General features: G+C 33.0%; 1 long non-coding RNA gene across 1 annotated transcript in view; it reads right to left on the bottom strand.

Moving 5' to 3' along the window:
• LOC141461810 (uncharacterized) overlaps positions 1-12,320 on the bottom strand; it is a 46,270-nt gene that overhangs the window by 17,281 nt on the left and 16,669 nt on the right. Inside the window, exon 2 of the long non-coding RNA XR_012463028.1 lies at positions 247-340. This is a non-coding gene — a long non-coding RNA (uncharacterized lncRNA). The remainder of the gene's footprint in view (positions 1-246; positions 341-12,320) is intronic.

Raw genomic sequence — 12,320 nt, 5'->3', positions numbered from 1 at the left:
GTTCTTCTTTAGGATTATTATGTTTGTGCCCAAATCTTCTAAATTTCCGTAAAAGCCTTTTTTACGTATTATTTTGCTTTTTAATTCTGAGTGTGATGTGTACATGTATTTATAATATATCCACCATAACTCAAAAACAAAAAAATTATAAGTTAGCAATCCATTGCCTTAGGATTTGTAAATTTGAAAGGGGGTGGTTTCTTATCCATCTAAAAATTTTATTACGTCAACTGTAAGTGTTCTTACTAGATATTTTTTTTGGGGGGGCCGGAGCATTCTCAATGCACTGCCGGCCTCCAGATAGTGTTCTTTCCCTGCAGACAGTGGCCAGTAGACGCTCCTACAAAGAAAAATATTTAATTATAGCATGAACAAACTTGTACAAGATTTTTTTTTTATTTTTAAGATTTGTATTATAGTGCATTTCAGACATAAAGCATCAAGAATATAGAGCTCGTATTCTGTGATAAACAGCCCTTCCCTTATTTTAATTACTTATTTATTTTGTTGTTTTTTTTTTCAATTTTTTCTGTAATTAAGGCGCGTCAAGATTTGAGATTATTGGCGCCGGGAACTTTTTTTCGGTGCACTGCCGATCTCCTTTCTCGTCAAACTGTCCACCACCGAACAGTGTGCTGTAAGAAGCTACTAGAAAGAGAAAAAAAAATCTAAGTGCCCGACAGCTGGATTCGAACCAGTGACCTCCGCGTTGGAATCCAGTACTCGCTAACCACTCAGCTAATCCTCTCTCTGATGTTCCCTATAGTTTTATTACTATTATATTATATTTATAAATGAGAGAAAGGTTCATAATAGTTCTACGTCAGATTTTCTTTTTTTGTTTCAAATAAATATAAATTTATAAATAAAATTATACATTTATAAATAAATTTAAATAAATAGCCATGAGGTTAGCGTATTGGATACCCGAATCCAGCTGCTGGCCATTAGACTTTCTCTTCCTAGAAGCTTCTAACAGTTTGAGCCACAGTAGATCCATATGGGTAGGCGTAGAACTTAAAGCCGCCCTACAAGAATCTTACTCACTGTCCGGTGACGGACAGTGTAGTCTGTAACGAGAGAACTCTGTCCGGAGGCCGGCAGTGCGCTGAAAAAAAGAACTCTGGGCGCTAATGACCTCAGACGTTGATGCGCCTTAAATCATAAAATAAAATAAAAATATTTTCCTAGTGGAAGATTGATTTTTTTTTTTATGGATGTATAGTTAAAGCTGCAATAATAAAACATTGCTCTAATGTGCCATCACGATTTATTGTACGGTTGCACTCACGTACTACGTGGGCATTTAGAACGATAAAATGTGAAATGGAAATAAAGTATAATTTTTATATTTTCATTGTGGCAATACATAGACCTCTCTCCGTACAGACAGCAACTATGGGCTGCTTTTTATTGCCTCGAGATAGGTTCCACTATCCACTTTTTTAAAAAAAATTTAATGTCTCGGTGGGCTAGATAAAGATTCGGATAACAGAGACATTACTAACCTTATTCAAGCCACCTCACGACCGCTATAGTTCCTCACCATTTGGTCCAATCAATCAATTTTTACTTCCTCACTTTGCTAAGATTAGGTAACTCGATTTTGAGATATCACTGGAACTTACATTTTTATTAGAAAAGATATCTCAGACTAACTATTCTCGACTTACTAGATTCGATTCTCTTCATGAGATATCTTCCATAATCCCCGTACATTTCTTTATCCAAAACTGTCTGCTAAAAATTCCTCTTCATTTTAGATTGTCATCTTAAACCACTCTGGCGCGAAATAGCCATCTCCGATTCTTCCATTTTCAGCAGACCTAAAAGAAATTAAACATGTTCTTCTCTCACTTTCTCCTTTAGCTGCAGGTATTTTTTTATCCTTGTCTCCCTTCCTAAACGTTCACTAAACTAAAGTAAAGTAATCGCCTATTTTTTTCAGGCAGGCTGTACGCTTAACTCCCAAATTAGGTGTCACGGATGAAGGCAACTAGCAAACATACTTTACTGTAAAGTTTTCACAATAAACACTAAATAAAAATGGTAAGGCCTAGACCGAGAATCGAACCTACTAACCAATAATAAATATTAGCTTTACAGGTCGCGCCTCTAACCGCTCGGCTACCGTTGCGTACCGCTAAACTATGTAATGAAAGTTTTAATTTTAATATACATTGGTACTTCATTTTTTTTTTTTGTAAGTAATTTACATAATTTATAATAATGTTTATCTATCTACCAATTGTATTCAAGGTAGATGTTTTATCTAACACCTTCTTTTATTCTAGTTATTCTATCGTAATTATAGACTGAAAGGGGGTAGAATTATGCAAATTTTGGACATAACCAGTTTTGCATAAAACGGGTTAAAAGCAAAAAAAAAAGTTTTAAAATTCTAATCAAATTCCGGGGGCAGACAAAATCACCATTTTATTTACATCCACGCTTTGAACTTTTTTCTAACAATATTTGTTTAAAATAATGATTTCGTTTTATTAGATTTAAACTAAATCTAGAGAATTAAAAATGAAATGTTATCAGAAAATGAGAGAGATAAAAATGCTGCAACGCCAACGCGTATACAATTTCGATCAGAGTGAGCTACCTGTAGCAAATTCAATTACATTCTCTGTTTGAAATGTAACCATGTGTTAAGTTAACATTTTGCTGTTCGTTCATTGCCTTTAATAATTTGATATAAACTTACTTTGATGAAAATGTAGACATAAATTTATTTGTTGCTTTTCAATTATTTTATTACATTTATTTTTGAAATATCAGTACAAATAGGTCACCAGGAAAACTGAATCAATGAAATGTTGTCATTAATGTTATTATTTTTCCTAAACAATATGCAACAAAAATCTCTTTAGCCTGACATACCCATGGTATGGTAGCGAAATCGCTTTGTGTCTTCACCAGTTAGATCTACCAACCTAACCCAGTGACTAAGGAGCTTGTACAGTAGATAGTGTACCCTATTGGAAGCCTGCACCATTTCAGTCTGCCTTAAAACAAATCTTTCTTTCAATTGAGAAATTAATTTGAGGCGGTAATATGTAGATTAGGAGAATGATTGTATATTAGTACGTTAATATGTAGATTAGGAGAATGATTGTATATTAGAACGTTAATATGTAGATTAGTAGAATGATTGTATATTAGAACGTAGATCAATAGAATGATTGTATATTAGTACTTTAATATGTAAATTAGTAGAATGATTGTATACTAGTTCGTTAATATGTAGATTAGGAGAATGATTGTATATCAGTAGGTTAATATGTAGATTAGAATGATTGTATATTAGTACGTTAATATGTAGATTAGTAGAATGATTGTATATTAGAACGTTAATATGTAGATCAATAGAGTGATTGTATATTAGTACGTTAATATGTAAATTAGTAGAATGATTGTATATAAGTACGTTAATAAGTAGATTAGTAGAATAATTGTATACTAGTTCGTTAATATGTAGATTAGGAGAATGATTGCATATCAGTAGGTTAATATGTACTCGTAGATTAGGAGAATGAATGTATATTAGAACGTTAATATGTAGATCAATAGAATGATTGTATATTAGAACGTTAATATGTAGATTAGTAGAATGATTGTATATCAGTAGGTTAATATGTAGATTATAAGAATGATTGCATGTTAGTACGTTAATAAGTAGATTAGTAGAATGATTTTATATTAGTATGTTAATATGAAGATTTGTATCAAGAAAAATCGGCTGATCCACGAAAAGTGAATTTAGCACCTGCGGTTGATTTATTTCGTCCAAATGTTTATTTAGTACATTCATTGGTGGCACTGTATGGAAATGTCAAATTTTGAGTTTCTTTCTTGATTTTGAGTGATAGCTCTCTGTTTATCTCTGTCTCTCTCTTACACATTGATGTGTAAAAACCACTTTTTCAGACCTTGAAACGGATTATTTCCTTAGAAAAGTCAATCCGAAAATCCAATACTGTTCCTTACCTATAGTGTACAAGGGTTAGGTGAAGTAAGGTGAAGTAAGTACTCAAAGAAAATCAATTTACTAAAGATGTTCTATGAAGTTGTTGAAAATTTAAGTGAATCTGGCTTGCGACTGAAGTAGAAGTGTTAGAAAAGCTAAACTCTATTGCCCAATGTGCTGGGTGTGGATATGGTTCCAGACTCGTGAAGTCCCCGCATCCCTCTGGCCCACTTTAGGGCCATGTGTAATTCTGTCTTCTACCATCACATCATTCGGATAACATCACTTTTTACTTGTTATTCATTTTTTATGCGCTAGGGAGTGCCGATAAAATCTTGTATACCAGTTATATTTTAACCAGGATAACGTTGCTCCTGAACAAGATGGCTATTGTTGAAAGAAAATTTTATTTTCTCCTTGGTAGAAAAAAGAAGAAGTCTGTCACGCCTTTTGTTTGCAAATTTTGATTAAATCTTCAAGATGTTTAGTATCCCACAAATTTTTTTCGTTTTTTGTACATTTCAATTAACTCATTTGACTACATTCTAACACGTTCATATTTCAAACTAATGAATATTTTTGAATTCAACAACAAAAAATAACGTTTTAAAAAGCCGTCAGAAAGTAAATAATAAGTAGTAAGTAGTAATAATAAATAGTATGAAATAGCAAGAATGTATTTATTGGCGTGAGTGTGTTTATTAGCACGAATGTATTTGTTGGCATGAATGTAATTATTAGTACGAATGTATTTATTGGCGTGAATGTATTTATTAGTACGAATGTATTTATTGGCGTGAGTGTATTTATTGGCGTGAATGTATTTATTAGTAAGAATGTATTTATTGGCGTGAGTGCATTTATTAGTACGAATGTATTTATTGGCGTGAGTGCATTTATTAGTACGAATGTATTTATTGGCGTGAATGTATTTATTAGTACGAATGTATTTATTGGCGTGAATGTTATTTGTACGAATGTATTTATTGGCGTGAGTGTATTTATTACTACGAATGTATTTATTGGCGTGAATGTATTTATTAGTACGAATGTATTTATTGGCGTGAGTGCATTTATTAGTACGAATGTATTTATTGGCGTGAGTGCATTTATTAGTACGAATGTATTTATTGGCGTGAGTGTATTTATTAGTACGAATGTATTTATTGGCGTGAGTGTATTTATTAGTACGAATGTATTTATTGGCGTGAGTGTATTTATTGGCGTGAATGTATTTATTAGTAAGAATGTATTTATTGGCGTGAGTGCATTTATTAGTACGAATGTATTTATTGGCGTGAGTGCATTTATTAGTACGAATGTATTTATTGGCGTGAATGTATTTATTAGTACGAATGTATTTATTGGCGTGAATGTTATTTGTACGAATGTATTTATTGGCGTGAGTGTATTTATTACTACGAATGTATTTATTGGCGTGAATGTATTTATTAGTACGAATGTATTTATTGGCGTGAGTGCATTTATTAGTACGAATGTATTTATTGGCGTGAGTGCATTTATTAGTACGAATGTATTTATTGGCGTGAGTGCATTTATTAGTACGAATGTATTTATTGGTGTGAGTGTATTTATTAGTACGAATGTATTTATTGGCGTGAGTGTATTTATTATGTTGAATGAAGCAACTGGATGTAAGTTGTTTTTGTTTTTTAGGTTTAGGTTTTACTCACTTAGGTTTTTTATCTGGGGCGAAGGAAATTTCCCCCTATTAATAGCGAATTAGATAGATTAGGTGGATGGGTTACTTACTTATCTCGAGCAGTTAGCCCTTCATTATGAGGTCCACCCAAAACAGACAAGAAAAGAGTGGATGGTGCAAACATATCAGCAACTCTCTCCCTCCGTCGACTGTAGTCGATGGTCAAATGGTTAAAGAGGGAAGATGTGCTCCAGTGTCCCTCGGCTCCCCTATTGCTTCTCGATGGAAGGAGCAGGTAAAAACTCCCACGCTTTGCTTGTAGCAGCACTTATGGTGGCGAAGTCAAGATTTAGGCAGGCTAGAGTTATTCGACGTTCCAGATCTTCGACTGAAGCCACGGGATTTAAGGTTACTGTACACTTTATTTTTTAGATATCCCCACAAAAAATAGTCCATTGGGGTTAAGTCCGGAGATCGAGGTGGCCATTGGATCGGACAATGAGTTCCTAAGCACTTTTCATGGAAATTTCTGTCCAGGTAAAGTCGAACAACTCTCGCATTATGTGCCGGGCAACCATCTTGTTGAAAATACATATCTAGCCGACGTTGTAGAGGAATATCTTCAAGTAGAACTGGCAAAATGTCTCTTAAAAAAAAAGTTGGATACCTTTCACCAGTTAAGTTCTCTCTGTAGAAGTATGGGCCGATTAGTTGATTTTCTAAAACTCCACACCAAACGTTTGTAGAAAAAAACAACCTGAACGTCGAATCTAGCCTGCCTAGATCTTGACTTCGCCACCATAAGTGCTGCTACAGACAGAGCGTGGGAGTCCAGAGTTATGGCTTGCCTATCCGTTGATGGTGCCCAGTTTGAACAGCTTCTTTTAAAAAAATAAGGTAATTTTGACATTAAACTGAAATTTGTTTTTCATATTTTAAATTACCATAACTTTTGAAAAACTTTACATTTGGAAAAAAAATAAGTGGGTGGAGCATATAACTCTGGTCACCCTGTATGTACATTAATAATAATAATAACAAAACGCGAGGCCGAACATTCTTGCTGTATTGTTTTGTAAAATATTTGTTGTAAAATTGCTAGTTTCGCTGGCTCTGCCAATTAGCTTTATAATTAGATTTAGTTATGTCACTTGTGTAGGAGGTGCTTTGCAGGGGCAGTTATCTTCTTCTGAGAAGGACTCATTAAATTTCACTTCACTCACTCATACAAATAAAATGTTTTAATTAAAATAAAAAAGTTTAACAGATTTTAACACTTCATTAACCTAATGATAATGAGCTTCTGATGTGTTTTATACAAAGATTCTAATAAAAAGTTTCTCATTAATAATTACTGCCAGGGAAGGTTCCAATTTGAAGAACTGGGACTCCATTTAGAATGTGTATTAATATGTGCAAAGCTCCGTAGTGAGCTGGACACAGTAGCCGAGCGGTTAGAGGCGAGTCCTGTGAAGCTAATATGTATTGTGGTACTGGGTTCGATTCCCCGGTCTATAGGCCTTGGATTTTATTTAATGGTTAATATGAGAAGTTTGTAGTAAAGTATGTTTGCTAATCGCCTCCGTCCACGACACCTAATTTGGTAGTTGGACGTTAAGCACCGCATGAAAAAAATAGGCGATTACTTTACTACTTTTAATTAGTACAGACAATGAAAAAGAGAGGTTAGGCCCAAGTGAAGGTTTAGTGAAATTTGTATGCTTTGTCAGAATCGTAATGAGAGGGAAGAGATTAACTGAACGGTTAACAAATGCTATGTTGACCTATTTGTACTGATATTTCAAAAATAAATGTAATAAAATAATTGAAAAGCAACAAATAAATTTATGTCTACATTTTCATCAAAGTAAGTTTATATCAAATTATTAAAGGCAATGAACGAACAGCAAAATGTTAACTTAACACATGGTTACATTTCAAACAGAGAATGTAATTGAATTTGCTACAGGTAGCTCACTCTGATCGAAATTGTATACGCGTTGGCGTTGCAGCATTTTTATCTCTCTCATTTTCTGATAACATTTCATTTTTAATTCTCTAGATTTAGTTTAAATCTAATAAAACGAAATCATTATTTTAAACAAATATTGTTAGAAAAAAGTTCAAAGCGTGGATGTAAATAAAATGGTGATTTTGTCTGCCCCCGGAATTTGATTAGAATTTTAAAACTTTTTTTTTTTGCTTTTAACCCGTTTTATGCAACGTACTTATATACAATCATTCTACTAATTTACACATTAACGTACTAATATACAATCACTCTATTGATCTACATATTAACGTTCTAATATACAATCATTCTATTGATCTACATATTAACGTTCTAATATACATTCATTCTCCTAATCTACGAGTACATATTAACCTACTGATATGCAATCATTCTCCTAATCTACATATTAACGAACTAGTATACAATTATTCTACTAATCTACTTATTAACGTACTTATATACAATCATTCTACTAATTTACATATTAACGTACTAATATACAATCACTCTATTGATCTACATATTAACGTTCTAATATACAATCATTCTACTAATCTACATATTAACGTACTAATATACAATCATTCTAATCTACATATTAACCTACTGATATACAATCATTCTCCTAATCTACATATTAACGAACTAGTATACAATCATTCTACTAATTTACATATTAAAGTACTAATATACAATCATTCTATTGATCTACGTTCTAATATACAATCATTCTACTAATCTACATATTAACGTTCTAATATACAATCATTCTCCTAATCTACATATTAACGTACTAATATACAATCATTCTCCTAATCTACATATTACCGCCTCAAATTAATTTCTCAATTGAAAGAAAGATTTGTTTTAAGGCAGACTGAAATGGTGCAGGCTTCCAATAGGGTACACTATCTACTGTACAAGCTCCTTAGTCACTGGGTTAGGTTGGTAGATCTAACTGGTGAAGACACAAAGCGATTTCGCTACCATACCATGGGTATGTCAGGCTAAAGAGATTTTTGTTGCATATTGTTTAGGAAAAATAATAACATTAATGACAACATTTCATTGATTCAGTTTTCCTGGTGACCTATTTGTACTGATATTTCAAAAATAAATGTAATAAAATAATTGAAAAGCAACAAATAAATTTATGTCTACATTTTCATCAAAGTAAGTTTATATCAAATTATTAAAGGCAATGAACGAACAGCAAAATGTTAACTTAACACATGGTTACATTTCAAACAGAGAATGTAATTGAATTTGCTACAGGTAGCTCACTCTGATCGAAATTGTATACGCGTTGGCGTTGCAGCATTTTTATCTCTCTCATTTTCTGATAACATTTCATTTTTAATTCTCTAGATTTAGTTTAAATCTAATAAAACGAAATCATTATTTTAAACAAATATTGTTAGAAAAAAGTTCAAAGCGTGGATGTAAATAAAATGGTGATTTTGTCTGCCCCCGGAATTTGATTAGAATTTTAAAACTTTTTTTTTTTGCTTTTAACCCGTTTTATGCAAAACGGGTTATGTCCAAAATTTGCATAATTCTACCCCCTTTCAGTCTATAATTACGATAGAATAACTAGAATAAAAGAAGGTGTTAGATAAAACATCTACCTTGAATACAATTGGTAGATAGATAAACATTATTATAAATTATGTAAATTACTTACAAAAAAAAAAAATGAAGTACCAATGTATATTAAAATTAAAACTTTCATTACATAGTTTAGCGGTACGCAACGGTAGCCGAGCGGTTAGAGGCGCGACCTGTAAAGCTAATATTTATTATTGGTTAGTAGGTTCGATTCTCGGTCTAGGCCTTACCATTTTTATTTAGTGTTTATTGTGAAAACTTTACAGTAAAGTATGTTTGCTAGTTGCCTTCATCCGTGACACCTAATTTGGGAGTTAAGCGTACAGCCTGCCTGAAAAAAATAGGCGATTACTTTACTTTAGTTTAGTGAACGTTTAGGAAGGGAGACAAGGATAAAAAAATACCTGCAGCTAAAGGAGAAAGTGAGAGAAGAACATGTTTAATTTCTTTTAGGTCTGCTGAAAATGGAAGAATCGGAGATGGCTATTTCGCGCCAGAGTGGTTTAAGATGACAATCTAAAATGAAGAGGAATTTTTAGCAGACAGTTTTGGATAAAGAAGTGCATGGAGATTATGGAAGATATCTCATGAAGGGAATCGAATCTAGTAAGTCGAGAATAGTTAGTCTGAGATATCTTTTCTAATAAAAATATAAGTTCCAGATATTGCTCGAAATCGAAATACCTAGTCTTAGTAAAGTAAGGAAGTAAAAAATGATTGATTGGACCAAATGGTGAGGAACTATAGCGGTCGTGAGGTGGCTTGAATAAGGTTAGTAATGTCTCTGTTATCCGAATCTTTATCTAGCCCACCGAGACATTAAATTTTTTTTAAAAAAGTGGATAGTGGAACCTATCTCGAGGCAATAAAAAGCAGCCCATAGTTGCTGTCTGTACGGAGAGAGGTCTATGTATTGCCACAATGAAAATATAAAAATTATACTTTATTTCCATTTCACATTTTATCGTTCTAAATGCCCACGTAGTACGTAAGTGCAACAGTACGAATTTTATTTAATGGTTAACAAATTAAAAATTACAGAAATCTCGTTCGAAAAATGAGGCTGAATCAACAGTAAAAGTTTTATTTGGCAGGCAAACAAAATTTTGAATTAGATTAAACACAACTTTGTAAAATAATAACTTGTTAAATACCTTTAATTTTCAAAACTGAACCTCTCAAAATAAAATACAGGGTGTCCCAAGCTATATGGATAACGACTTTTTCTCGGAAACTAAGATAGCTAGAAAAAAACTAAAAAATACGTGTCCCCTTAGTTTTTTGTCAGAAATCCAAATTTAATTTGTAAATTTTGTTCGGTGTGAGTGGTGGCCACTGAATCGCCCCCCCCCCCGTGGCGATATAACACCATCAGGCATGTAAAGAGATATCTCGATAGGCGATTCAATGGCCACCTCTCTCACAGGACTTGACACCTACGGACTATTTCCTTTGGGTATCCCTGAAAAACAAGGTGATTATTCATAACTTTTTTCTTTCTTTTCTTATTTCTGCTTACCTAAAAGCATTTCTAAATCTAGGTGCATCAGAATCAAGCCGGAATTGCATCTGTAGATGAACTAAAGCAGAGAATAATAGATGCCTGTAACTCGGTTAAAGCCAAATCTATTTCTTTGGCAGTAAGGGACAATTGGCAGGAAAGAGCATGTCTATGCATCTCTAATGGTGGAGGCCAGTTCGAGCATGATCTGTAATATTAATGAGCAGTAAAATTTATAATAAAATAGTACTTTTCTTCTTATTCAATCAAAAAACCGTTATAATATCATTTTGAAATTCCTTATAAGAATCATGTTTTCATTCATAACTTGTAAAATATCGTTTACAGGAAAAAACCGTTCGAGTAAATTTTTCTTAAAAAAAATAGAGGAATCTATTTCTGAAATAAAAACCGCTTCTTCCCATTTGAAAAAATGAAGTTGGTACCTGTATCTCGCTTCTGGAAGCACCGAGAAAAATTTACAAATTAAATTTGGATTTCTAACAAAAAACTAAGGGAACACGTATTTTTTAGATTTTTTCTAGCTATCTTAGTTTCCGAGAAAAAGTCGTTATCCATATAGCTTGGAACACCCTGTATAATGCAAGTAAAAAAGTCAATTTGAAATTATCCCTGGCTGTTTGCTGTTTGGAAGTATACACCCTGTAATAGTTTAGCTTTTAAGAGGTAGTCTGAAATGTTTTCTTTTCAATACGTTGGTATTATCCAACCTCTGCCCCTAGGCTCTCGAGAAATATATGTGGTTGTCCTGTACATAATTTCTTTCATTGTTGGTAATACCAGCTAGCTCCCTGTGGATTTTGCTTTTTTATCCATTCCGTATAAACTACAGGTTATCCCAAAGGAAATACGCAACAATCTTTTTTTGTAAAACTTGCAGCTTTCTCTTTACAGTCTTACTAGCAACCGTTGTGCACACGGTAAACTGTAGAGAGTAATAATTATCTGTGCATAATATGTACAAGAATCTAGGACAAAGAAGCAACAGAGATGGCAGTTGGTTTATTACTGGATATGGATAAGTCTGTCCTTAATATTTCAGTGTAAATTCCAGGTTAGACTAGTGTCCAGTTTTAGCGTACCTACAAAATTGTTGCTTTTTTTTTCTAAACTAGTCTGTGTACTGGCATTTTCAATCATAGGAACTTTCTGTTTTGAGAAAAACGCTCGAAATTATCCCGGTTTAAAATAAAGAAAGAAATAAATAATTATAAGACTATTCATACACTCAGCCTAGAGAATACATTATCTCAATGTATTTCATTCCTTGCACATAAACAATAAATGTTCAGATAAAGGTACATCAAATGTTTAGGAGTGTTTAGAAGATGGGGTAAGATATAGCTCTAAAGTTGATGACATGGTTGCGACGATAGCGCTACGGATGGGTGTGTAAATTCAACTGGCGCAACAAAAAAAAAAAACTTGAAAAATTGAAACGATTGCAATAGTTTCCCTTAGTAGGTATAAGAGCAGGTCGGCCCTTTAATGTTGCATAGTGGAGCACTAACACCATCCTGTCAATTTTTTTTTTCTT

The sequence above is a fragment of the Rhodnius prolixus genome, unplaced genomic scaffold, assembly GCF_049639745.1.
Source record: "Rhodnius prolixus isolate KJV_2025 unplaced genomic scaffold, Rpr scaffold_12, whole genome shotgun sequence".
Classification (NCBI taxonomy): domain Eukaryota; kingdom Metazoa; phylum Arthropoda; class Insecta; order Hemiptera; family Reduviidae; genus Rhodnius; species Rhodnius prolixus.
Note: the sequence above shows the minus strand (reverse complement) of the source record. Positions and strands in the feature narration are given on the sequence as shown.